Consider the following 27,056-nt stretch of genomic DNA (forward strand, 5'->3'; position numbering starts at 1 on the left):
TCTAGGGGACTGATGACCACAGCTGTTAAGTCCCATAGTGCTCAGAGCCATTTTTTTTGTTCGGGAGTAGAATGGTACGGAGATAGTATGATTGTGGTTCGATGAACCCTCTGCCAAACACTTACATGTGAATTGCAGAGTAATCATGTAGATGCAGATGTAACAACTGCACCAGACACTTGTCGTCTTACGTAGGGTGTTGCTGACCGCAGCGCCGCGTTCTGCCTGTTTACATACACTCCTGGAAATTGAAATAAGAACACCGTGAATTCATTGTCCCAGGAAGGGGAAACTTTATTGACACATTCCTGGGGTCAGATACATCACATGATCACACTGACAGAACCACAGGCACATAGACACAGGCAACAGAGCATGCACAATGTCGGCACTAGTACAGTGTATATCCACCTTTCGCAGCAATGCAGGCTGCTATTCTCCCATGGAGACGATCGTAGAGATGCTGCATGTAGTCCTGTGGAACGGCTTGCCATGCCATTTCCACCTGGCGCCTCAGTTGGACCAGCGTTCGTGCTGGACGTGCAGACTACGTGAGACGACGCTTCATCCAGTCCCAAACATGCTCAATGGGGGACAGATCCGGAGATCTTGCTGGCCAGGGTAGTTGACTTACACCTTCTAGAGCACGTTGGGTGGCACGGGATACATGCGGACGTGCATTGTCCTGTTGGAACAGCAAGTTCCCTTGGTCTAGGAATGGTAGAACGATGGGTTCGATGACGGTTTGGATGTACCGTGCACTATTCAGTGTCCCCTCGACGATCACCAGTGGTGTACGGCCAGTGTAGGAGATCGCTCCCCACACCATGATGCCGGGTGTTGGCCCTGTGTGCCTCGGTCGTATGCAGTCCTGATTGTGGCGCTCACCTGCACAGCGCCAAACACGCATACGACCATCATTGGCACCAAGGCAGAAGCGACTCTCATCGCTGAAGACGACACGTCTCCATTCGTCCCTCCATTCACGTCTGTCGCGACACCACTGGAGACGGGCTGCACGATGTTGGGGCGTGAGCGGAAGACGGCCTAACGGTGTGCGGGACCGTAGCCCAGCTTCATGGCGACGGTTGCGGATGGTCCTCGCCGATACCCCAGGAGCAACAGTGTCCCTAATTTGCTGGGAAGTGGCGGTGCGGTCCCCTACGGCACTGCGTAGGATCCTACGGTCTTGGCGTGCATCCGTGCGTCGCTGCGGTCCGGTCCCAGGTCGACGGGCACGTGCACCTTCCGCCGACCGCTGGCGACAACATCGATGTACTGTGGAGACCTCACGCCCCACGTGTTGAGCAATTCGGCGGTACGTCCACCCGGCCTCCCGCATGCCCACTATACGCCCTCGCTCAAAGTCCGTCAACTGCACATACGGTTCACGTCCACGCTGTCGCGGCATGCTACCAGTGTTAAAGACTGCGATGGAGCTCCGTATGCCACGGCAAACTGGCTGACACTGACGGCGGCGGTGCACAAATGCTGCGCAGCTAGCGCCATTCGACGGCCAACACCGCGGTTCCTGGTGTGTCCGCTGTGCCGTGCGTGTGATCATTGCTTGTACAGCCCTCTCGCAGTGTCCGGAGCAAGTATGGTGGGTCTGACACACCGGTGTCAATGTGTTCTTTTTTCCATTTCCAGGAGTGTATTTCTGTATTTCAATACGCATGCCTTTACCAGTTTCTTTGGGGCTTCAGTGTAGTTGTCGTATGAGGAAAAAAAGGGGGAGAGGGTTAAAATTATAACTGAAACTGGGGTCACGATTACTGATAAGTTGATAAATGCTGGTATAAGTGACCCACGGTCTTGAGCGACTCTTTACAGAGTAATATTATAATTACCGTTTATTTGGTTTCTCACTAAGTGCTTCGCGAATTTTATAATAGGTGGAAAGAGTGCATTGAAACAGTCTATGAAGCTGATCAAAGATCTTCCCATCTGCAAGTTGAGAAAGAGGAAGGAGTAAACGAAGAGCAAAGGGGAGACTTCCTCCTAGGGTCATAAGTAAGTAAGGCATTGGAGGAAATGAAAAACAACAAAGCATGTGGTGTAGATGATATTTCACCAGAAATCTTGAAGGTTAAGAGAAATAGGAGAAGAGCAGTTTATCTCTCTTTGGAGTTACGTCTACAACAAAGGGAGGACTTTCTTACATCCATAATAGTCCTTATCCCAAAGAGGATGAATACTAAAAAGTGTAAAGACACAGAACCATCGGCTTTATACAGGTGGCACTAAAAGTTCTTCGTAGAGTTCTGATTAGTAGGCTATACGAAACACTGGAAGAAGCAATATCGCGTCATAAAGGGGAAAGCAAACAATAGATGCTACTGGGGTGCTAAGGGCTGTTGGTGAAACATGCGTAGAAAAGAGTAAAGAAGTATTTGCTGCCTTCATAAATCTCGAAAAGGCCTTTGACAGAGTGCAGTGGGATAAGCTGATGGGTATCTTTAGGAGGAAGGGAAATAAGTGGAAGAAGAAAAAAAACTCTTTGCAAATCTGCACTTGAATCAGAAGGTGAGGGTGTGCACGGAAAATGAGACCTTAGGAGACAGGAAGGTCGGGAGAGAGACAGGGCTGCTGTCTCTCGCTGATCCTATTTAATGTTATTTATGTGAAGGTAATAGTGAAAAGTTGCTTGGAGGGAAAAGAGGCGTCAGGTTAGATAGATGAAAAAGAGAATGCTTAAGACTCGCAGAAGAAATGGTGACACTTGCAGAAAATGAAGAGACTGATTCAGATACGCTGAATGAAGCCTGTGTAACACGCGGTATGCAAATAAATAAAAAGGAATGGTTATAAGCTTACAGAACAGAAGAGTGAAGTATAAGTTGGGACAGAAACCATAGAGTATACGAGCGCTTTGAAATATTTGGGAAGTTGGATAAAGTCAGAATGGTGCTGGTGAAAGAGGCATTTGGAAAGCAGAAAAGGCTCTTGGTTGATTTGATGATTAAAGGGACCAGACTACTAGATTAGTCCCCTTTTTCCTCGAACAGGCCTGCGTGACTACAGATCAGAGAGCCTACCGCGCAAAACCCAGAAGATGAAAACCCCAAGGTCAACGAAAGCGAGAAAAGGTAGAAAAAGGCAGGGATACGAAGAAAAAAAGGCAGGCAAGTTGCCCCGTCTAGCGAGCAGACGGAAGCCCACGAAAGCAGAATGCAATGAAGGGACATACATCCCCCAGCCCCCACCACTTACCAGAGGTCTTCCACTCTAAGTGCGAGGAAAGACTAACAAAACGGACAGGGTAAGAATTTCACAGAGAGACAAACGATGAAAAAGTCTAAAAGACCACACGAGTGGGGGGGGGGAAGAAGGCTAAAAGACTGGCAGAGTGAGGACCAGGCTGTACCACCAAATGCAGACATCCGCAGCCCGTGAAAGACTCTTCGGTAATGGTTTGAAAGTGACTATTGAAATTCCAGATATGGAGCGTGGCCTTGCACGAAGCAGAAACATGGACATCGAGAAATTAAGTCTTGAGAATTGAAGCTAGTGAAATGATGTGTGTGGATATGGCGGAGAATGGGGAAGATCAGGTGAACTGATGAAGTAAGGATTTACTGAGAAGAGTTTGAGCAGATAGGAGTACTTTGCTCTCAGTGAAGAATAGGGAGATAAATTAGATACTACATAATTTGAGACGAGATTTCCTTCTAGTAGAGGCGATTGTGGAGTTTATTCTGGGGTAGAGAGGGAAAGGCAGAAGAAGATACCAGGTGCTTGATGATGTCGGTAGACCACAAGCAGGGTACCAAAGAATGAAGAGGGGAACCGAAAAAAGAGAAGCATGGATGTCTATTGAGTCTAAACTTGCCAAGAAGCAGATAATGAATTGATCATCGGAATCACTTCTGTTTCTATGAAAATACCTGCGCAACAGGGAAGAAGTACGTAATATACAATGACCAAAACGTACAACAAACAACACAAACTAATACGACAACGCTCAGACGAAACTCTTACACTTTTATCCCGATGAATTCAGTATATTTAATCTGTGCATAACACGTAATAAATGTAGAACTGTTCCCTTAAAGTTATTGTTTAAAATTTCGATCACCATCATCATAGCACCATCGATTTCGTACACGCGCAAGAATTCCACGAATTTGGCGTACTGCGTTGTATTTCAGCAGGTGTAATAGTCCCAGCAAACAGGTCCGTGCGGGTATCGAAAGGAGTCTCCTAAATTAAGCTCTTCACCTGCGCGCAGTAGTAGTCTATTGGTGTCACGTCTCGCGGCCGAGTTGGCCAGGGAACATCCACCTGACCAATCCATTGCCGTCCAAGCGAAATGCAAAAAGTGTGTAAAGACTCTCTCGTGACTGTGGCGTCTCTAATACCAAAATATTCGGAAGGTATTCCTGAACAAAGTCTGGAAGTTTGCTTTGCACAAGACAGTAGACAACGGCGCACCGGTTTGGTTTTGTTTTGCGTTAGGGCGCACAAAAACAACTGCGGTCATACGCGCCCAGGCGCACAGGTTGATAGCGCATTCTTTGGCTTCGAAGGAATCCGATGCAACTTCGCTTATTCGCATCCTGCGTAAAAGACGAGACTGTGGAATAACGAACCAGCCGTTGTTGTTTAGGGGTGAAATTGCCATTTTCTAAAAGATTTCGGGCTAACCACAGAAAGTTTTGTGGGGTGTCGTTTTTGATGTTATCCAGTTCCACTAACAAAAAAACAATAAAATATTTCGGAATAATCTCGAAAGAGCGTCTAAATTGGGACATAACCTACTATAGTGTATATGAAATCTCTTTGTTGAATGCATGTAATCTACAGACATAGAAAAATATTTCCACCCAAAATAAAGCCGCGCCGAGTATTTATTACTATGACGTAGTTAAACGCGGCATAAGCACTAAAACTACCAGATGAGTTGTACTGGCCATGAATGCTTGCGTAAATACACGGTCGAGTCACATTAACGTGACCACAGCGTATGTTCGACGTCAATGTGCAAGAACCGCTCACAGACAGTAGGTGGTAGCACTAGCAGTGGGTGGTATATAAAGCCTGTCGGGGGGTGATCGAGGGGTGAAGAGGGGCAGAAAACAGTGCAGTAGTTGTCGTAATACTAAAGCGGAGCGATTTAGCTGACGTCCAAAAGGCAATTGTGGAAGCATCTCCGAAACAGCTTAGTTTGTAAACTGTTCGCATGCCGCCGTGGTTAAAATACACCGTACATGGCAAAATGGCGTTATCCAAAGCCGGAGCAGAGGCAACTGCGGTGAACCACGGTCCGTAGATGACGGGAGTGAATGACGGTCGGGAGATGTCTACGGGCTAATAGATGTGCAACTGACTGCCCGGATGAACCAAGGGGCTACCAACATCGTCTCCTCAACGACGGATCAGCGAACGTTCTGTGTACGGGCCTCCGCAGCAAGCGCCTATTTAATACAACCAGGCTGCATTGTTTACATGCAGCATCCTGAATATGGCAAAAAACCTGTCTTGTGATATCAACTGATAAGCAAATGATGAAGCAAGCACAGGGTCTTCAGACCAATAATCCCTAAGTTTAGGTTTCTTTACAACACACATATGCATAAGGATTGCAAAAAATTGATATACTTCATGTATCCTCACTGCTCTTCATTTCTTCCATAAAGAATTTGGTTTGATTCTGTTCTGACGGCGAAGTGCAGAAATAGTATCAGTAACATGCCTCTGACTTTACGTTTAGAAACATGCTGTGTTCAAAAAATTTCAACAAACAGTATAGTTCTGTTGATAATATATCGACAGGAACCTAAATTCCACTCGTTTCTTCGAACAGAGGTAATTCAGGGAGTGCATCAAAATGACACCATTCGTTATGAAGGGCAGGCTGTTGAACTGCATGTCAAACCTGACTGACAAAAACTTGTGCATTAGCTTTTTCATACTCACTACCATCGTTCCTACTTGAGACACGTTTCGCTCTCCAGCCCACGTGACTCATCATCGTCTTCTGAAAAATCGCCGATGTCGTCCGAAAGATGGTCAAGTTCTGAGCCATTTTTCAAGGGTTCTCCTATCTCTAAGTTTGACAAGCGATTTCTCTTAGCCATATTCACTATTTATATGTCTTTACACACGGGAAGGATGCACACAACGGCACAACACAGCAGTCAAATGGTTCAAATGGCTCTGAACACTATGGGACTTAACATCTGTGGTCATCAGTCCCCTAGAACTTAGAACTACTTGAACCTAGCTAACCTAAGGACATCACGCACATCCATGCCCGAGGCAGGATTCGAACCTGCGACCGTAGCGGTCACGCGGTTCCAGACTGAAGCGCCTATAACCGCACGGCCACACCGGCCGGCACACAGCAGTCGACATATAACAAAACAATCTTCAACAATATTCCAAGCGCGTGCGCAGTACACGTTTGGTACCATTCACCAGAGACTGGCGCGCTCTAGCCAACAACAATGCATTTGCGACAAGCCAAACAATTAGCCTCGCGCCACTTACAAACATAAAACACGCGTTTAAATCACAAATAAGTTGGAACTGAAGAACGTATGACATTCGTCCGTCAGATTTTATGGTTAAAACATAGTGAACGTATCTAGTACGCCTGTCGGCTCCAATGTGTTAAGCACGTCTTAAAATATGGCTGTCCGTGTAAGCAGTTTTGTTTGTTACTGAGCGGGAAAACTCCAAGAAGCCTTGACGTTCTCGGATTCGCCTGTTAGTTGAAGCCGGCCACTGGTGGCCGATCGGTTCTAGGCGCTTCAGTCTGGAACCGAGCGACCGCTACGGTCGCAGGTTCGAATCCTGCCTCGGGCATGGATGTGTGTGATGTCCATAGGTTAGTTAGGTTTAAGTAGTTCTAAGTTCTAGGGGACTGAAGACTTGAGATGTTAAGTCCCATAGTGCTCAGAGCCATCTGAACCATTTTTTATTTTTTATTTTTATTTTTTTTAATTTTTTAATTTTTAATTTTTTTTGTTGCAGGATGCATGTCACTAGAAAATACGGCCGAGAACCGGGGGCTGCACGAATACTTGATTCGGGCCACATGTGGCTCACGAGCCGTAGTTGGACAACGAATGGTTTAAACCAGGGGTCTCCAAACTTTTTAGTCCGCGGGCCGCACTGACTCCACCACGATGTCATAAGGGCCAAGATCTACCTAGTGGGATTAAAGCACCCTAGCACTCCATGATCACCGTAATGTAAGGCTAAAGGAAAGATTAAATCGCGAAAATCTAAGGTTGTGGAAATAGCTAGCACTGAAACGAACTACGATTTTTATTTAATTACATAATTTTGATTGGTGGACGTACCTGACCGAAATTCTGGCGAATTTCACCGACAAAAAAGTATGTCACTGCACATTCTTCACGAAGCGTCCTGCAAAGTTAACGAAATCTCAAAATAATTGTTAGCAACACTATTACTGCAAGACGTAACAGAGGTAGAGTATGTCAATGCATTGTTATTTCAAGCGGTGCAACAATAAGTTTAGTTATGTAGTCTTGTAGCGAGTAGCAGAGCCAATGTCGCGGTTTATTGGTCGCGATAGGCCTCGAAAGTCAATTGTTGGCAGTATAGGTACCACCTCAAATATTTGGCGGGCCGGATACCGGGGATGTCCGGCCAGCTAACATCGGGCCGGTTTGCCGGCCCTCGCGGGCCTGTTTCGGCCCGCTGGCCGTAGTTTGGAGACCCCTGGTCTAAACCAGGAGTCGTCAACCCTTTTTACCTACTGCCCACTTTTGTATCTCTGTTTGTGTTAAAATTTTCGGATTGCTCACCAGTTCGACAACAACGGTGATTTGTGAATTAGGAAAGTAACTTAACGTTGTAAAATTTATAAAGCAGAGTTGCATCAGGTTGAAAGTATATAAAAATAATTACTTACCAAATACTTAATGCAAAAATTTTATGAAAACATAATCAAAATATTTTTAAAACCACCTTTACCGCCTATCGCCCAACGCGAAAGTTGGAGCGCCCAGTAGCGGGCGATAGGGAGCTGGTTGACTACCATCTATACGTACCTCCGCAGTCACCGCGAGAACTGCACTTACAATTAGAGGCTTTCAAACCCTAATAAATTCAGCCTCGAAACCCATTTCTTGAGTTTTTCTACGCAAGGTGCTCGTCTTCTAGTTCAGGTTTTGCAATTTTTTTTATGTTTTATTTCATTGGTAACACAAGAAACTTGTAATTCGTGACAGTCCCCTTTTGTTACCGAGGGAGATAGCGCAGTGGTTAGCACACTGGACTCGCATTCGGGAAAACGATGGTTCAAACCCGCGTCCGCCCATCCTGACTTAGGTTTTCCGCGATTTCCCTAAATAGCTTCAGGCAAATGCTGGTATGTTCCCTTTGAAAGGGCGCAGCCGACGTCCTTCCCCATCCTTCCCTAATCCGATGGGACCGATAACCTCGCTGTTTGGTCCCCTACCTGAAGTCAACCAACCAACCCCTTTTGTCCATTTCAGTCCCATTTATTAGTCTAGATGATCAAAGGCCCTAACACTTCAGCAATACTCAGGTGTAGACTCGTGTTTTGTAAGCTGCTTCTTTTGCAGCAAACTGCAAGTTTCCCAGAGTCGTTCCAATGAATCGAAGACTGCCATTCATTTTACATACGACAGAGTATGTGTGATACTGCGACTGTGTATCTCCAGATGTGTGCCTGACTCATCAGGGTGTTTAAAGGCTACTACATATTTAAGTTTCGTGAAATGCACAACTATTCCATTTCTTCACATTAAGATCTAGTTGGGTGCCTCTGCACCAAGCTCTTGCTTTGCTAAAAGCTGACAGGACATTCCTGCAATTTTTCTAGAATCATTCTTGATAGATACCGTATTCGGAATGTCTGAGATTTCAGAAAACACATTAGTGTAAGAAATCCAGGGAGTTGCTTCTGCGTAACACTTCTTGCATTACGAGGCAGGGCTTTGGTGCCTGTATAGCAGAAACAAAACAGTCATCCCTAGAATTGTTTGTCTGTTATCGTTTCTTTGACCTCTCGTGTAGATTCTTTAACGTGAGAAAAGTCAAATTACAACATGCTTACGTGGCCACTTTAAAGTATAGATCCCTTCGCCACAAGTGACTGAGTAAGCATGTTCAAGGGTCGGAAGAAGGCAAGAGCACACGATCTTCAGTAGGACGATCTCTTGCATAGCACTGCGGCGCTCAAATCAATAATAGAGTAGTATACATACTTGTTTTTGTAACGCTGCTGCAGCGGGAGATTAGCCCAAGAATTCACCTGATATAACGTACACGGCTCTCTTTTGCCGAGTTTCCATAATGCTTCAATATTTTTGCTCTTTTGATGGCTGTTGGAATAGGTTCTGAATAAGGAACACACAAAAGACTGCAGTTAACTGTCAAACCATTCGAATGTGGTACGGGGAATGTTAAGTCTGTGGATGGCAACGGACGGTTTTTGTTGAACCACTGATCTACTGTCGCTGGCGACTAAAATTGTACCGAAAGGCAGTGTCTTGTAATTGACGAGTTTTCCATGTAACTTGTTAACAGCTGAAGCGAAACTGACAGGAAGAGTTAGTTGGTGGTTTACAGAACTGACAAGGGCAGATTCAAACATACACGTAAGATAAGCAGGGGCAAAGGTGCGCATGGGGCAAAAACCCGAATCTAGTGTTTTTCCTACTTGTGACTGTAGTGTGGCAGCCCTGCATCTTCAGTTGAGAGCATTTATGGTGGAAGAGTCAGTTAGTGGTTTGCGCTTTGAAGCTTTAGAGATCGAAGGTGAGCTACTTTTTTTGGAAATTTCCACGTCAGTACTTACCATGTAATTGATGAGTATCTGTTGCGCTGTAACAAAATTACAAAGAACTGCCAATACCTTTTATGTAAGTACGTAACCTAACCTAGCACGCCGTATGCTTGGCTGTTAGTTTACGGCAGCTGATAACAGAAGTTCAGAAATCAGCTCCGCGGGGCACCGATAGTACGAACTAGCTGGGAGAAATGTCCTCATGCCAATCTTTGCCCCAAAACGTTTGCCTTTTCTTTCTTTAGTTTTAATACTGAACGCTTAGGTATATATCACATATTTAATGGACCTTAATTTATAATTCAATATTTCACATTGACTGATTCAGTGTTAATAAGATCTTTCATTAGAACTGCAGTTAAAGGGTGCAATGAACCCATAACTGGAGGACAGATTTTTGGTTCTCCAGGTGATAACTTACAGGTAGAAGTGGACGATTGGCGTTCGTCCTACGATTTGTTTGTGTTTACATTGTCAGGAGGTAACTTTCTATGACGCGTGCTTGCTCCTGCGCACGGTGTGATCTGTTTCCGATTACGGTTCTTTGATTACAGTTTCAGCTGACGTCTGCCGGCGCGCAGGAATAATCATACCAGGCTGGAACATGGTCTGTACACTTGTTAGAGTTTTCACAGCAGTCTTTTTTTTTTCAGCTCAGCTTAGCCTAACAGACTATTTACGTGTAAAATAAATATTAGTGATTTTAATAACGAGGTTTGATCTCAAAAGCAACAGGTTTTTCCTTTACTTACTATTAGATACCTAACGGATAAGTTAACGTGGCTTTTACTTTAATAAATAAGAAAAAGTGATGTGTATATCATTTCACTAATTAAACCTTTGAGCCCCAACAATATGAAAACAAATGTAATTTTAAAATGTTTCATAAAAGTAGCTGTTGTTGTCATAGTAAGCAAAGAATACAAGAAGAAATTTGCAAAATAAACGCTCTTTGTTTGAAGGTGATTTCACGTTGAAATGTAATTTTAAAATTCTTCGCAAAATTAACTTTTCTTGTCATAGAAAGCAACGAATGAATGAAGAAATTGACAAAAAGTAAACAGTCCACTGTTTTAAGAAGGTGCCTTCGCTTTGGAACCACTGGGATGTTTTCGTAGACACAGTCCCACATCTCGGAAAGTCGATGAAGTGAGAATGCCTAAAACAAATTGTCCTAAATAACAAGTAAAAATGGGCCTAAAATTTAATATATTTTTTCATTTCAAAACTTTTCTTTCGCAAGCCAGCTAAAAGCGCCGAGGTCGCCGTAATTAGAGCTCCTGACGATACTAAGACGAAAGGAGATATGCAAATGATTAGGATCATAATCATTGACGGTAGTGAACATTACTTGCTGTTTACATGCAGCGATAGTGATTTGACTTGACAGACTATTGGGATGTACGTATTTAATTACAAAGCAGGTTGCAGAATGAGATTTTACTCTGTATAGCGGAGTGTGCACAAAACAGGTTACGGGACAGCTTGCGAATAAACTTGCACGTAACAGCGGCAAATTTGCCAGCAAATGACGTGACGATGGCTCACCGTATCAACAGTGAGTGACATTAGTCAGATAAATCCCTCGATTCTTGTGTGTGGAGCCTTATAGAACTGCCCATGCTCTCCTCTCCTGTTAGCTGTGGGGCACCAGTGTCAGTCTGAGTTGTCATTTCTCAGAAGTGATTCGTTTCTCTGTCTGCGGTGGAGGCCGTTATTAGCCGTTCAGACTGCCTGCTTCCATTCAGCATATTGGCGATTTTCACCTACCTCCATAGCTTGTTGTTATATTTGACCTACGTCTGTAAAAGTAACAGCCTGGATGATCCCGATTAGTTCCCGCTTCAGTAGCAAGGTTCAGTAGCCCTATTCTTCGAATTAGCTTTTCACTGATGTCAGGCACTGCGAGGAAAACTTTTATACTTACCTCTTCTCGAAATGTGCCTACTAAAGTGATAAATTAAGCTAGAAGAACTTACTACCATGGGCTGTTCAGCTACGTTGCTGCCTCTGGATCACGGGGTCCCGGGTTCGATTCCCGGCCAGGTTGGGATTTTCTTTGCCCGGGGAGTGGGTGTTTGTGTTGTCCTTATCATTTCATCATCATCATTCGTGAAAGTGGCCACACTGGATTGTGAAAAAACTGAACTGTGTAAAATTGGGACGCAGTTGACCGCCCCCACAAACCAAACAAACAGGCTGTTCATTTTTTCTTGGGCGCTTGTGCTTGATTGGTATACAATATATTAACCCTTGAAGGAACAGGTCTTCCTTATTCTTAGTAGAAATATCAAAAAATGTTATAAAGATACCTATGTAGTTGTCATCTCAAAGATATTCGAAACATTTTCTCTTGCACCTGGGAAAATACAAAGGAATGCAGTTACTTTCAGGAGAAAATGCGAGCAAGAATTTAAAACACGACAGTGTTCCCCGACGGTGTGTAGCTTAACATGATACGATAACAAGTACCAGTTCAAACACACACATATGTAGACGATGCATAAGCAAAATACCAACTTACCTGCAAGATAAGTTGAGTCGTTTAGATCGAATTTGATTCCCACTGTGATTTACGTAGGTTTCACCTTTCAACCGAGATCTTTTATTTTCGTGCTCTTGTAACAAAGTGAATTTCGATTTTCCCTTCTTTTTCCTGTCTTATCATCTGTATCGCTATAAACATACTCATCATCACACATTTTGCTCCTAGTAAACATACCCAAACTCTGAATCCACGAGGCACGCGGCAACCAGCTCTTTAACTGTTTGCACTCACCGGACCATTGCGAACTTTGCGGTTTTTAAAGGGCAAGTGTCAGTGACTTACCTAGTAACAAAAGGTTGCCGATTAGGCTTGATGTTTGTAGTGAAAACACTGGAAGGAAGGAACTATTCCAGGACAGACAACCACTTCATGCTTGCGATAAAACAGGAGCTTCTAGAACGTAAAAACCGCAGTCAGACATTAGCAGAAGTCTTGATTAAAAGCAACCGATAATGAGAAAGCTCACTTGCTGGTAAAGGCTGCAGTAATGGGTTATGCCTTCATGTTATTCCATTTAAAGACCTTTATATCTGTCTACCACCAAGAATTCTAACATAGTGGCAAGAAGAACAGAATACGTCAGTTCTCCTGCGGAGGTACAACCTACCATCCTATCAAAGATCTGGCATAAAAATCGCAGTTTCTCAAGACGAACCAGCACCACTATTTGCAGGAGAACTTTTGACATGGATGTTTTCTGTCTCCACTGTATAAAATTGCAGCGTCATTTTATGACTGACAATAAGTCATTCGGAGGTGTGAATCTTGGTTGTTGTCTTGCAACAACTGTGAAGTTACGAGGAAAAATTTATCTGCAGCAGTCGAGGTCATTTCATTTCTAATTCCCACAGAAATTCTTCCAATAATAATTCTTCAAGCAGCCATACAATTGATATTAAAAAGCAATTAGAATTCAAGTGTAATTTAATTTGTAACTAAAGTACCTCGGGGACGATATTCTATACTGTTTTAATGTTTGTTTCATCCTATGTTAATACCAGCGTTTGGCTGTTTCACTGAAAGATGTATGTTCTGAATACTTGATCTTAAAAATTTCACATAAATTATTGTATAACAATAATTGTAATGTGCAGCTGTCAATAATGAAATTGATCTCATGGGGCAAATGTTTATTGTGCACTTCACTGAATTTCTGCTCTTGTATTTGGAACACGAGTGATACGAATATCCAAAACTGCAATAACTGAAATTTCAAATAACTGAGAACTTAGTTATTTCACCCGTTTTTAAAATTAAAAAGAAATAAAATCAAAGTGGTTCCACATACTTGTTAAAAGTAAAATGGTTGCATGAATGTAAATGTGTAAATATCAGTAAGATAGTATGTGATGCGTTGAAACAACCGTCATTATCATTAGACGGTATGATATTCGCGTCACATGCTAGGATACTATGCAGTTCAACCCACATTTCGTAGCTATAAGAGATTGGCGGTTACTTGGCTCGTAACAAGTTTTTCAATATTCATAACCTGCATGCCGGTCCCGTAACGATGCCACTGTGCTGGTTAATCATTTCACAGTGCTGAGGGGCGCCCTCAGTGTTAGGTATTATGCGTCATAGGATATGATTTATGGCTGACGATGAGTGTGTGGCAGATTGAACAGGAGCTCAACGAGAGTGAAAGGAATCTTATTTTTAGTCACGTGAGCGATGTATGTCTTCTCCTACATTTTCTTTTTACCATTGGCAAAGTTTGAAGTTTCCTTCCTGTTAAGATGATAATAACATCAAAAGTTTCAGCATCAAAATAGCTTTTGTTCCAAAGATATTAACCAACAAACCATTCAAACGGACCTCCATACCCACACACGAGAAGTTTATTATCGGTTTCAAAACATAACAGTTCAATTTCACTTGCCTTCAGTATATTTATGAGCGTGTAAATATGTCATTGAACATTGCACATGGATTAGTGGTACTTAAGCTTACACTGACGCTCGAACATTCAGGTCGTCCACAATTTTCCAATCACACTTATTAGTGTGTTTATTTTGTGAGAAGAAGTAATTTTTAATCTCTAAATAATTTTTTCCTTGCAGAACTTTGTAGCATTAATGCACCTTCACTAACTCATCCGTGATAAATATTCACGCTTATAAATGTAGTAGACAAATATTAAAATTGTGTATCAACAGATCGAAATTAGTAATGGCAGTGAGGAATTGAATGGTTCAACATCACATTAGATGTTTCATAAACATCTTATCGTATCGTGCAACTGTGGTCCCTTTCAACCTACCTTCCACTGACGAAACAGATTTGTCAGTTCTCAGACTCACGTTGCCAAAACACAGTTAATTTTTTTTCGTGTTGTGTTACTTAATGAGAAATGGTTGAAATGACTCTGAGCACTATGGGACTTAACTTTTGAGGTCATCAGTCCCCTAGACTTAGAACGACTTAAACCCAGCTAACCTAAGGACATCACACACATCCATGCCCGAGGCAGGATTCGAACCTGCGACCGTTGCGGTCGCGCGGTTCCAGATTGAAGCGCCTAGAACCGCTCGGCCACCCCGGCCGGCGTTACTTAATGACATCTTGTGACCTTGTTATCCATCATTTGTACATGACACATCATTATTTTGCAATTTTAAACTAGTAAAATCGAATACGAATTTCTGTGCGTAGAAGCGATGATAAAATGTCTGTGGTTATTGAGTAATAGCTTAACGCTTGAAGTAACACTGGTAAATATACATATAACTGGAACTATCACATACAAATTTTTTGCTCCTCATTCACTGCTATGAATATCAATCACTCCCATAGCTCGTGGTAGACCTAGAAGAACATTACAAATTAAGCAGTTTCATTAATTCAAAAAATTTAAAAAATTTGTCTCTTAAAGGATTAATAAACTTGTGGGCAATGACTCATCAGCTGTGACGAGGGGGGCGGGGTGGGGGTGGGGATGAAACAGTGAACCGTGTCACGGGAATAGGATGTCGTTGACTTTGTGTTTATCGGCGTGACGGGTGCCACTCGGAATGGGCAATGCCAATGTCATATCAGCACGTTTGATCGTGGGTGCCCGACTCGTGGGACACAATCACTTCAGAGTTCATACAGGAACTGAGCTATTTCACAGCTTACAGCTGCGAAGCCAGGCAATATATCTCTCTCTCTCTCTCTCTCTCTCTCTCTCTCTCTCTCTCTCCTGATGTCCGCTCCTTCACTCTACCCCCCTCTCCCATCCTCTCTCTCGCTACTCTCTCTCCTCTCTCCCTCCCTCTCTCCTTTCCCCCTCTCCCTCTCCCTCCCCGGTGTGTGTGTGTGTGTGTGTGTGTGTGTGTGTGTGTGTATAGGCGGGCGGGCGGACGCTCGCGCATTTGTGTGCATTGGGGGGGGGGGGGGGGGAATTCGTACACATTCTGTAAAGTGCATACTGGGTGTACCAGGAGGAATGGCCAATATTCAGGGATACGACAAAACGATCATTCGAAGAAAAAAAAGTAAACATGGTTTCTAAGTGCATGCCTTAAGTGCCATTAGCACTTACTGACCTCCAAATCAATGAGCACGGTACACTTAGGTCATCATTGTTATTGTGGTATTATACTCCTCCCATTGTGCGCCTTTTCAGTGGTGCATTCGGCTGACTACATTTTTATGGATGACGGTGCACGATCGCATCGAACAGCGCCGGTGAAGGAGCTCTTGGAACGAGAGGATATTAGGCGAATGGAGTGACCACCTCTCCAGACTTAAATCTCATGGAGCACGTGCGGGATGGTCGCAGTATGCCCACATGAACCAACGACCATCCAGTAGTAGTGAACCACGCTACCACGTCCCTGATTAATCCTTATATTCTTCGCCAAGCGTTCAGACGCTACACTCATAATCGGTAGGACTGGGTTTCTAATGTAATTTTAGCTTTTATTACTTGTTTTTCTTGCGCTAATGCCAGGTTCAACAATAGTATAGGTAGTTCTCCCTCCTTTCGTGAAAGCAGAGCTAATTTTCCGTCCTAATTATCTTGCTTCAGCCGCGATGCTTAGCCTCACTTTCTGTATTTCGGAAAGCCCCGCAAACCTGAGATGGAAAGTCGTAGTTTCCTTCCCAGCGGATGTTAGTGTTTTGGCTTAGTTCTGTGAAGACCTGTGTGTACGAATAACACTTACAAAAAATTTGCCAATTGTAATACTATCCGTTATTTGTTTTTCAGGGTTATTGCTGCCTCAACGAGATATAGGGATTTCGCGTGGTAGAGGTATGTATTGAAATTATGTTATGATTTAATGTTTATGCTACCAGAATTGTTAGTACCTTTTCAGCCCAGACGGTATTTCAATTAAAGTCTGATTACTTGTGTGGTGTCACCGCCAGACACCACACTTGCTAGGTGGTAGCCTTTAAATCGGCCGCCGTCCGTTAGTATACGTCGGACCCGCGTGCCGCCACTGTCAGTGATTGCAGACCGAGCGCCGCCACACGGCAGGTCTAGAGAGACTTCCTAGCACTCGCCCCAGTTGTACAGCCGACTTTGCTAGCGATGGTTCACTGACAAATTACGTTCTTATTTGCCGAGACGATAGTTAACATAGCCTTCAGCTACTCTTTTGCTACGACCTAGCAAGGTGCCATGATCAATTGCTATTTATCTTGTGATGCATGTACCGTCAGACCGATGTTCACCAATTATGAATTAAAGTTAAATATTCCAGCAGCTACGTACTTTATTTGCTAGTCTCAATTACTTTACCTGTTCCAGACCTCACGCCAGCCAGCGTGAGCTTAAACGCGTGCCTTTCGGCTTCCTCTCATAGTGGCTTGGCTGTCTTGCCAAGTCACAACAACTTGTGCCTTAACTCTGTTGTAAATCTGTTGTTAATTAAGTTACTAGGGAATGACAACATTAGACAAATTCGTATTCGGATTTGCACGATTGTACAATGAATGCTTTCACAAGCTGTTGTCATAGTTGCAAGTGAATCTTCCATGTTGCATGGGCGTGGTCCGTGACACTTTTCTAGTTGTCACATTTCTCCTCAACGTCCGACCCGTTAGTTGGCAAGACACAGCGGAACAAGGAGCATCTCTGTAGATTTCGAACACAGCTGCGGATGAACAGCCAGTAACAAAGAAGCTCCATGGACTACAACCATGCAACACGGAAGATTCACTAACAACCAGATCTGAATTAACATAAACGAACAATTTAAAACGCCGTAAGTAATGAAGTGATTTATCGACATAGAACAGCATATAACACGGTTTGGCTGAAAGCGATATCTAAACGTGCTTGTATCTTCGTAGAAGTATGAAGAAATGAGTGTGGCGGCGTAGTGTCAACCTGAAGACGATTTAGGAGACAATTTGAGGAACCATCTTAAGATTGTTTGCAGATGCTGCTGCCCTTTACCGTTTAGTAAAATTATCAGAAGATAAAAACAAATTGCAAAATGATTTACATAAGATATCTGTATATGCGAAAAGTGGCAGTTGATCCTGAGCAATAGTATTTCACGAGTAATGAAAGTAATCCGCTAAATTTCAGTTACATGAGAAATGACAAAAGTCTAAATCTACGAAATCAACTAAATACTTACTGATTACAATTACGAATAACTTAACTTGGAACGAGTGAGTGTTGTAGTGAAAACGAAGCAAAAACTATGTTTTGTTTGCAGAACATGTAGAAGATGCATCAGGTCTACTAAAGAGACTGTCCACACTACGCTCGTCTGCCCTCTTTTGGAGTTTTGCAGTGCGGTGTGGGTACCGCATAAGATAGGGCTGATGGAGCATATCGAAAAAGTTAGGACAAGGGCATCTGGTCTTGCATTACTGCGATGTAGGGGAGTGTGCCACGGATATGATACGTGAGTTGGGGTGGCAGTCATTCGAACAAAGGCGTTTTTCATTGCAGTGAGACCTTTCCACGAAATTCCAATCGCCTTTTTCTCTTCCGAAGCGAAAATATTTTTTTAGCACCCATCTAAATAGGGAAGAATGATCAACGTGATAAGAGAAATCACAGCTCACACAGAAACATTTAAGTGCTTCGTTTTTCCTGCGGACTGTTAGAGAGTGGAACAGTAGAGAAATAGGTTTAAAGTTGTTCGATGAGCCCTCTGCCAATGGTATTTACTTACTAAACTGTTTCTACTTTATCAAGAAATTTCTTCTAATTATATTGTGGACCTGCAACTCATCTAATTTTAGGAGGTTTGATTGCAGAGTTACTTTTCAGTGTACACCCCGACTGGATTGGCCTCAACTGGGCTTGACGGTTCACCCCGTCCCTCTGCCTTCCCCCCTCCTTTCCTCATGGGTTCTGTTACGTCCTGAGGATCTCCCTTGTCTCCTGTGCTTTTTCCTTCATGCCCCTGTCATTAGTCACATTCTTTCCCTCACCTCGTCTTCTGTCCTTTTCCTTCCTTCCTTCCTTGTCAATAGTTTATCATTTTATGGATGTTGTAGTTTCCTCTTTTAATGTGTGATTTTATCGGTTTTAGTTAATCTCACATCGGAAGGCCTGATGACCGAGTAGTTTGGTCCCTTCTCCAACCAACCAACCAACTTTTCAGTGTACGTTCCCCCAGGAGTGTCGTATTATCACCACGTAAGAACTATATCAGAGATAAATAAGCGTTTCTGAGATGTGCTGTGATATTTAATATGTATTAATTTAACAGTAATTTGGTCCGTAATTTTGTGTGTTCCGAGGGCGGACGAAAGATAGCAGATAGGCAGTAATAATGCGCCACTGTATAGGTATTGTCCTTAACTTTTGCTCGTAGTAATTGCAGTCAATTCAGAAGTTATAATTTTCGCCGAGATGGGATTTTCCGTTATCAGGGAGCCTTTAGTGGTAAGTTTGAATGGTCCTTGGCGGATGAATACACAGTTACGGCCGTTAGAAGCAACCAGTGTCTGGCAAGGTAAAGTAAAGGCGTAAAAGCGGTTCACTCCGCGGCGGTTGGCCGCGTCCTTCCGCGGCGACGGACGCCACAAATTAGATGTGCAGTCCACTGGACCTGACGGGATACCAATTCGATTCTACACAGAGTACGCGAAAGAACTTGCTCCCCTTATAACAGCCGTGTACCGCGAGTATCTAGAGGAACGAAAGGTTCCAAACGATTGGAAAAGAGCACAGGTAGTACCAGTCTTCAAGAAGGGTCGTCGAGCAGATGCGCAAAACTATAGGCCTATATCTCTGACATCGATCTGTTGTAGAATTTTAGAACATGTTTTCTTCTCGCGTATCATGTCATTTCTGGAAGCCCAGAACCTACTCTGTAGGAATCGACATGGATTCTGGAAACAGCAACCGTGTGAGAGCCAACTCGCTTTATTTGTTCACGAGACCCAGAAAATATTAGATACAGGCTCCCAGATACATGCCATTTTCCTTGACTTACGGAAGGCGTTCGATACAGTTCCTCACTGTCGCCTGATAAACAAAGTATGAGCCTACGGAATATTAGACCAGCTGTGAGGCAGGATTGAAGAGTTTTTAGCAAACAGAACACAACATGTTGTTCTCAACGGAGAGACGTCTACAGACGTTAAAGTAACCTCTGGCGTGCCACAGGGGAGTGTTATGGGACCATTGCTTTTCACAATATATATATATATATATATATATATATATATATATATATATATATATATATATATAATATGACCTAGTAGGTAGCGTCGAAGTTCCATGCGGCTTTTCGCGGATGATTCTGTAGTATACAGAGAAGTTGCAGCATTAGAAAATTGCAGCGAAATGCAGGAAGATCTGCAGCGGATAGGCACTTGATGCAGGGAGTGGCAACTGACCCTTAACATAGACAAATGTAATGTATTGCGAATACATAGGAAGAAGAATCCTTTATTGTATGGTTATATGATAGCAGAACAAACACTGTCTCGCGTCCGTCGGCCGTCGTAATTTAATATATTATTATTGTTGTTATTATTTTTTGATTGTTGCCGACTTACGTGGTGGGCCTTAATAAAAATGATATTTCATTTAATTTCGATTTACGATTAAATGCTTTCCTGAAGTTCCCCTTTTTAACAATATTAATCCTAAATTATTTGTTACGTTAATGAATGTTAGACTCGCTGAATCTTAAAACATGAGCATATAAGCTGAACAATGTAATAAACTTTTCATATTCATTTCCTCGGCTAGTCAGTTCACTTTAAGGCAAGGAATCTTTAGTTATTAATTACAATTGCGCCCCACACACGCGCGAGAGTATTTTTCTTACCTCCGTTAACCATTGTATTGTAGTCGGAGTCCTGGCTCTGGGCTATGGTACTGAAAATAAGAATCTTAAAGCTACGTATTTCTGCAACTTCGTGCGGCTGTGGAGAAAAATTAATATCATGTCAATAGCGGGCGAGATTTCGCTTCCGCTAATTTTTCATAAGTTAATATCGCCACGTAATGGCGTCGTTGGCTGCATCGGCCGCTGCGATTGTTGAACTGTAAATTACTTGAATGCAGGTTAATTCAAGGAAGGCGGACATGAAATCGGGATCACCTCTTACAAATTAAAAGTGCACAATAATATTCAATTAATATATTATCTGCTTAACTCATACAAATATGCTTACATTTGCCAGCACTCGAAAGATGTCCCTCTACACGTAATCAAGACAAGAGAAGAAGTGAAGGCGACTAAAAAATTAACAAAAGAGCGTATTTTGTCATCTCTTTAGATCATTTTGTTACATTTCCTTGCACTCGAAACCTACACAGAGAAATTATTATTTTACGGCTACATGATAAAAATATATTATTCAATTTTTAAATGTCTCTTCCTTATAAATACTGTTTTTTAAGTCTTTTCGTAATATAGCACTGGGGACGCTATATCTGGTAGCCGTTACTTCTTTAAAATATCTGGGAGTAAGCGTACGGAACGATTTGAAGGGGAATGATCATATAAAATTAATTGTTGGTAAGGCGGGTGCCAGGTTGAGATTCATTGGGAGAGTCCTTAGAAAATGTAGTCCATCAACAAAGGAGGTGACTTACAAAACACTCGTTCGACCTACACTTGGAAACTCAAATGGCAGACTCTGCAAGAGAGGCGCTCTGCATCGCGGTGTAGCTTGCTGTTCAGGTTTCGAGAGGGTGCGTTTCTGGATGAGGTATCGAATATATTGCTTCCCCCTACTTATACCTCCCGAAGAGATCACGAAAGTAAAATTAGAGAGATTCGAGCGCGCACGGAGGCTTACCGGCAGTCGTTCTTCCCTCGAACCATACGCGACTGGAACAGGAAAGGGAGGTAATGACAGCGGCACACAAAGTGCCCTCCGCCACACATCGTTGGGTGGCTTGCGGAGTATAAATGTAGATGTAGAAGTAGTCATTTGCTTGTAGACGCAAAGGAACGCACAATTTTTTTCCTGTGTGGTTCAGGTGTGTTTGTTAACCATCTAAGGATCGTCTTACAACTCCAGAGGCTCAGCATGTTGAAACAGTGTAGCACTTACGTCTTTTATTGATTGCCTTTCTCTTTCTAAAATAATAGTTTCTCACGCCGTTGGGTGGCTTTCGGAGTATAAATATAGATATAGATGTTTAGAGTGCGCAGTACTGTCTTTGCTTTTCATTCTGAGCAGCCAGCACAAGTACAAAGGCCATCCATGCTTTATCTAGGTAGTAAAACGTGGCGACAAGAAATGTCGGAGAGTCTGACGCCGCTGGCACGATACCACGTGACGTAAGACAGCAGCTAAAAGCAAGTAGGTATTCGCCTTGCAGCGTAATTGGCTGCGTTGTGAGGAATACGAACGCCGCACCGGGTTCGGACGTCTATCGGCGGGTATATTCGCGGTATAAAGCGATTTTTAACGAACGTCTTTGCGTTCCGTAATTGGACACTCGAAACGACCCACTTAACCGCCGTAGATCAACAGGAGCTATTTGAGGAACGGCGTCGCATTGTGAGGACACGGCTCGACCATTCAGACACAGCGCGTAGTGAGCGTGGCCGTGGCTGCCCGCACTGCGAAGGCAGCACCAGCAGAGAGGGGGGGGAGGGGTGGTTCAGACTCCGCTACGCTACGTTAATTAAGCACGCCAGGGGCGCCGGCATTTGCATTCGTGGGCGTGGCATTCCTCACCTGGCTCGCACGTCACCGCGGGCACAGTCTGTGCGCTCTCTCTCTCTCTCTCTCTCTCTCTCTCTCTTTCTCTCTCTCTCTCTCTCTCTCTCCGCGCTGACCGACCGATTCCTCTTCCTCCTGCAGCCTTACCGATTTTGTTGCATGTCTGCTGAGGGGAAAGAGAAAGGTCTCAGAGTTGCTCGCCGTGGTATGCAATAGGGTAGATAGTACGACGTGTACTACGTCAGACGGTCCCCTGAAGTAGGGTCGTATGCAAAGTTTCAGTTACGAGACTACTGTGGAGACAGGAAAATCTGCTGGCACGAGTTCTGGCCGATGCGCTAAGACTGCAAGGACGCAGGTGGGATGGGGTGTGTGTACCAGAACATACACTCCTGGAAGTTGAAATAAGAACACCGTGAATTCATTGTCCCAGGAAGGGGAAACTTTATTGACACATTCCTGGGGTCAGATACATCACATGATCACACTGACAGAACCACAGGCACATAGACACAGGCAACAGAGCATGCACAATGTCGGCACTAGTACAGTGTATATCCACCTTTCGCAGCAATGCAGGCTGCTATTCTCCCATGGAGACGATCGTAGAGATGCTGGATGTAGTCCTGTGGAACGGCTTGCCATGCCATTTCCACCTGGCGCCTCAGTTGGACCAGCGTTCGTGCTGGACATGCAGACCGCGTGAGACGACGCTTCATCCAGTCCCAAACATGCTCAATGGGGGACAGATCCGGAGATCTTGCTGGCCAGGGTAGTTGACTTACACCTTCTAGAGCACGTTGGGTGGCACGGGATACATGCGGACGTGCATTGTCCTGTTGGAACAGCAAGTTCCCTTGCCGGTCTAGGAATGGTAGAACGATGGGTTCGATGACGGTTTGGATGTACCGTGCACTATTCAGTGTCCCCTCGACGATCACCAGTGGTGTACGGCCAGTGTAGGAGATCGCTCCCCACACCATGATGCCGGGTGTTGGCCCTGTGTGCCTCGGTCGTATGCAGTCCTGATTGTGGCGCTCACCTGCACGGCGCCAAACACGCATACGACCATCATTGGCACCAAGGCAGAAGCGACTCTCATCGCTGAAGACGACACGTCTCCATTCGTCCCTCCATTCACGCCTGTCGCGACACCACTGCAGGCGGGCTGCACGATGTTGGGGCGTGAGCGGAAGACGGCCTAACGGTGTGCGGGACCGTAGCCCAGCTTCATGGAGACGGTTGCGAATGGTCCTCGCCGATACCCCAGGAGCAACAGTGTCCCTAATTTGCTGGGAAGTGGCGGTGCGGGTCCCCTACGGCACTGCGTAGGATCCTACGGTCTTGGCGTGCATCCGTGCGTCGCTGCGGTCCGGTCCCAGGTCGACGGGCACGTGCACCTTCCGCCGACCACTGGCGACAACATCGATGTACTGTGGAGATCTCACGCCCCACGTGTTGAGCAATTCGGCGGTACGTCCACCCGGCCTCCCGCATGCCCACTATACGCCCTCGCTCAAAGTCCGTCAACTGCACATACGGTTCACGTCCACGCTGTCGCGGCATGCTACCAGTGTTAAAGACTGCGATGGAGCTCCGTATGCCACGGCAAACTGGCTGACACTGACGGCGGCGGTGCACAAATGCTGCGCAGCTAGCGCCATTCGACGGCCAACACCGCGGTTCCTGGTGTGTCCGCTGTGCCGTGCGTGTGATCATTGCTTGTACAGCCCTCTCGCAGTGTCCGGAGCAAGTATGGTGGGTCTGACACATCGGTGTCAATGTGTTCTTTTTTCCATTTCCAGGAGTGTACTTCGTAGGCACTACGTTTTCTGTAACGACGTTAGTGATCTCCACGTACAGTATGCTGGGTTCTTTTTTATTTTGTAGCCATGTAAACATAAACTACTGGCCATTAACATTACTACACCACGAAGATAACGTTCTACAGACGAGAAATTTAACCGACAGGAAGAAGATGCTGTGATATGCAATTGATTAGCTTTTCAGAGCATTCGCACAAGGTTGGTGCCGGTGACGACACCTACAACGTGCTGACCTGAGAAAAGTTTCCAACCGATTTCTCATACACAAACAGCAGTTGACCGGCGTTGCCTGGTGAAACGTTGTTGTGATGCCTAGTGTAAGAAGGAGAAATGTATATCATCACGTTTCCGACTTTGATAAAGGTTGGATTGTAGCCTATCGCGATTGCGGTTTATCGTATCGCGACATTGCTGCTCGCGACCGTCGAGATCCAATGACTGTTAGCAGAATATGGAGTCGGTGGGTTCAGGAGGGTAATACGGAACGCCGTGCTGGATCCCAACGGCCTCGTATCACTAGCAGTCGAGATGACAGGCATCTTATCCGCATGGCTGTAACGGATCGTGCAACCACGTCTCGATCCCTGAGTCAGCAGATGTGGACGTTTGCAATACAACAACCATCTGCACGAACAGTTCGACGACGTTTGCAGCAGCATGGACTATCAGCTCGGAGACCGTGGCTGCGGTTACCCTTGACGCTGCATCACACACAGGAGCGCTTGCGATGGTGTACTCAGCGACGAACCTGGGTGCACGAATGGTAAAATGTCATTTTTTCGGCTGAATCGAGGTTCTGTTCACAGCATCATGATGGTCACATTCGTGTTTGGCAACATTGCGGTGAACGCACAATCGCAGCGTGTATTCGTCATCGCCATACTGGCGTATCACCTGGCGTGATGGTATGGGGTGCCATTGGTTACACGTCTCGGTCACCTCTTGTTCGCATTGACGGCACTTTGTACTGTGGACGTTACATTTCAGATGTGTTACGACCCGTGTGTCTACCCTTCATTCGATCCCTGCGAAACCCGACATTTCAGCAGGATAATGCACGACCGCATGTTGCATGTCCTGTACGGGCCATTCTGGATACAGAAAATGTTCGACTGCTGCCCTGGCCAGCACATTCTGCAGACCGCTCACCAATTGAAAACGTCTGGTTAATGGTGGCCGAGCAACTGGCTCGTCACAATATGCCAGTCACTACTCTTGATGAACTGTGGCACCGTGTTGAAGTTGCATGGGCAGCTGTACCTGTACACGCCATCCAAGCTCTGTTTGACTTAATGCCCAGGCGTATCAAGGCCGTTATTACGGCCAGAGGTGGTTGTTCTGGGTGCTGATTTCTCAGGATCTATGCACCCAAACTGCGTGAAAATGTAATAACATGTCAGTTCTAGTATAATATATTTGTCCAATGAATACCCGTTTATCATCTGCATTTCTTCTTCGTGTAGCAATTTTAATGGCCATTAGTGTATAATGTTATATTGTTAATACAAACAAATGTGTTTACGTGGTAAAGGATGTTTCCTAATTTTTCCTTCCGAATTGTTACCTGCGAATCAACTGTTTGTATTGCTCTCCAGTGTCCAGCAGAGTGCAGTCGTTTGCATAACACGATATTTCGACAGTTTACCTTAGCATCATCTTCAGGTGATAACTCCAAATGAGCGTTCACACGCCGCGTCGGTGGTGATGGCGGGGAAGTGGGAGTGATCGTCGAATGCTGGCGAGCGAACTCTGGTTCCTCAGTACTTCCACCATCCCCGTCGGCGGAAGTAGCCCTCGGCCGACATTGTGACTTCAGTTGGCTGAGCGCTGGATTCCATGCTTCGCTGAGAATGGAAACCATTGTCCCCATTCCGTCGGCCACTCGTATCAGTAACCACCTTTACAACACAGTCCCGAAACGATGAAGTCTTGTGAGTTCCGTTTATTCACACTTCATTGACTCCCTTGTAGCCATGCAATGTTCTGCAACCGCAGATTTTGTTGGTTGTTTAAGTTCGGTGTGGCTCCTGCACAATCCGCCCGATGTATGTCTTAAGGTAGGCACCTGGTTTACAGAGTCCAAGTGATCTTTCACCGGACCTATTAGTGGATGCGGTGTCGGCAAGTGCGGCGGGCATACTGTGCAGACAGTCGGAGAAAGGTGCAAGGAGCCCATGAGAGCACAAAACGTAAGCAAATATCAGAATCTGCATTCATACACGTGACGCAGTAAAATATGAACAAACGTTAGCGCCAACACAGACCTCTTCGTTTTGGGACTGTGCTCTAAAAGCAGACTTTTGAAGTACGAATGGCGGACGGCCTGACCAGCAGTGACAGCGGCTTCACTCTAAGAATATAAAGGAGACATGATGTAGCAAAGGCGCTCATTCTACAGGTCTCTCCTGAAGATGACGACAAGTTTGCGCTGTCGAAGTGTCTACTGCACAGCACTGTTGACTAGGCCCGACTGGACACGCGAGAGAATTACAAACAAAGGGTCATTTACTATCCTTCTCTGCGTAGGTAGTAAAGTTCAGTACCACCGACCACGACGTAGAAATGATCGTATGGGATTGTTGGCTGGGATGTCCCAGTGGTGTTCGGCCGCCAAGTGCAAGTCTTCTTTCATTCGGCGCCACATTGGGCGACTTTCGGCCGGTGATGAGGATGAAATGATGATGAGGACAACACAACACCCAGTCCCACAGTGGAGAAAATCTCCAACCCGGCGGGGAATCGAACCCGGGTCCAGTGCATGGGAGGCAACCACGTTAGCACCCAGCTAAGCAGG

At 44.8% G+C, this 27,056-nt stretch overlaps 1 protein-coding gene across 1 annotated transcript in view; it reads left to right on the forward strand.

Moving 5' to 3' along the window:
* LOC124799107 overlaps window positions 1-27,056 on the forward strand; it is an 800,045-nt gene that overhangs the window by 197,180 nt on the left and 575,809 nt on the right. The window contains exon 2 of the mRNA XM_047262646.1: window positions 16,534-16,578. The gene's annotated coding sequence lies outside the window, so the exon portion shown is untranslated. The remainder of the gene's footprint in view (window positions 1-16,533; window positions 16,579-27,056) is intronic.

This window comes from Schistocerca piceifrons, chromosome 5, assembly GCF_021461385.2.
Source record: "Schistocerca piceifrons isolate TAMUIC-IGC-003096 chromosome 5, iqSchPice1.1, whole genome shotgun sequence".
Taxonomy (NCBI): Eukaryota; Metazoa; Arthropoda; class Insecta; order Orthoptera; family Acrididae; genus Schistocerca; species Schistocerca piceifrons.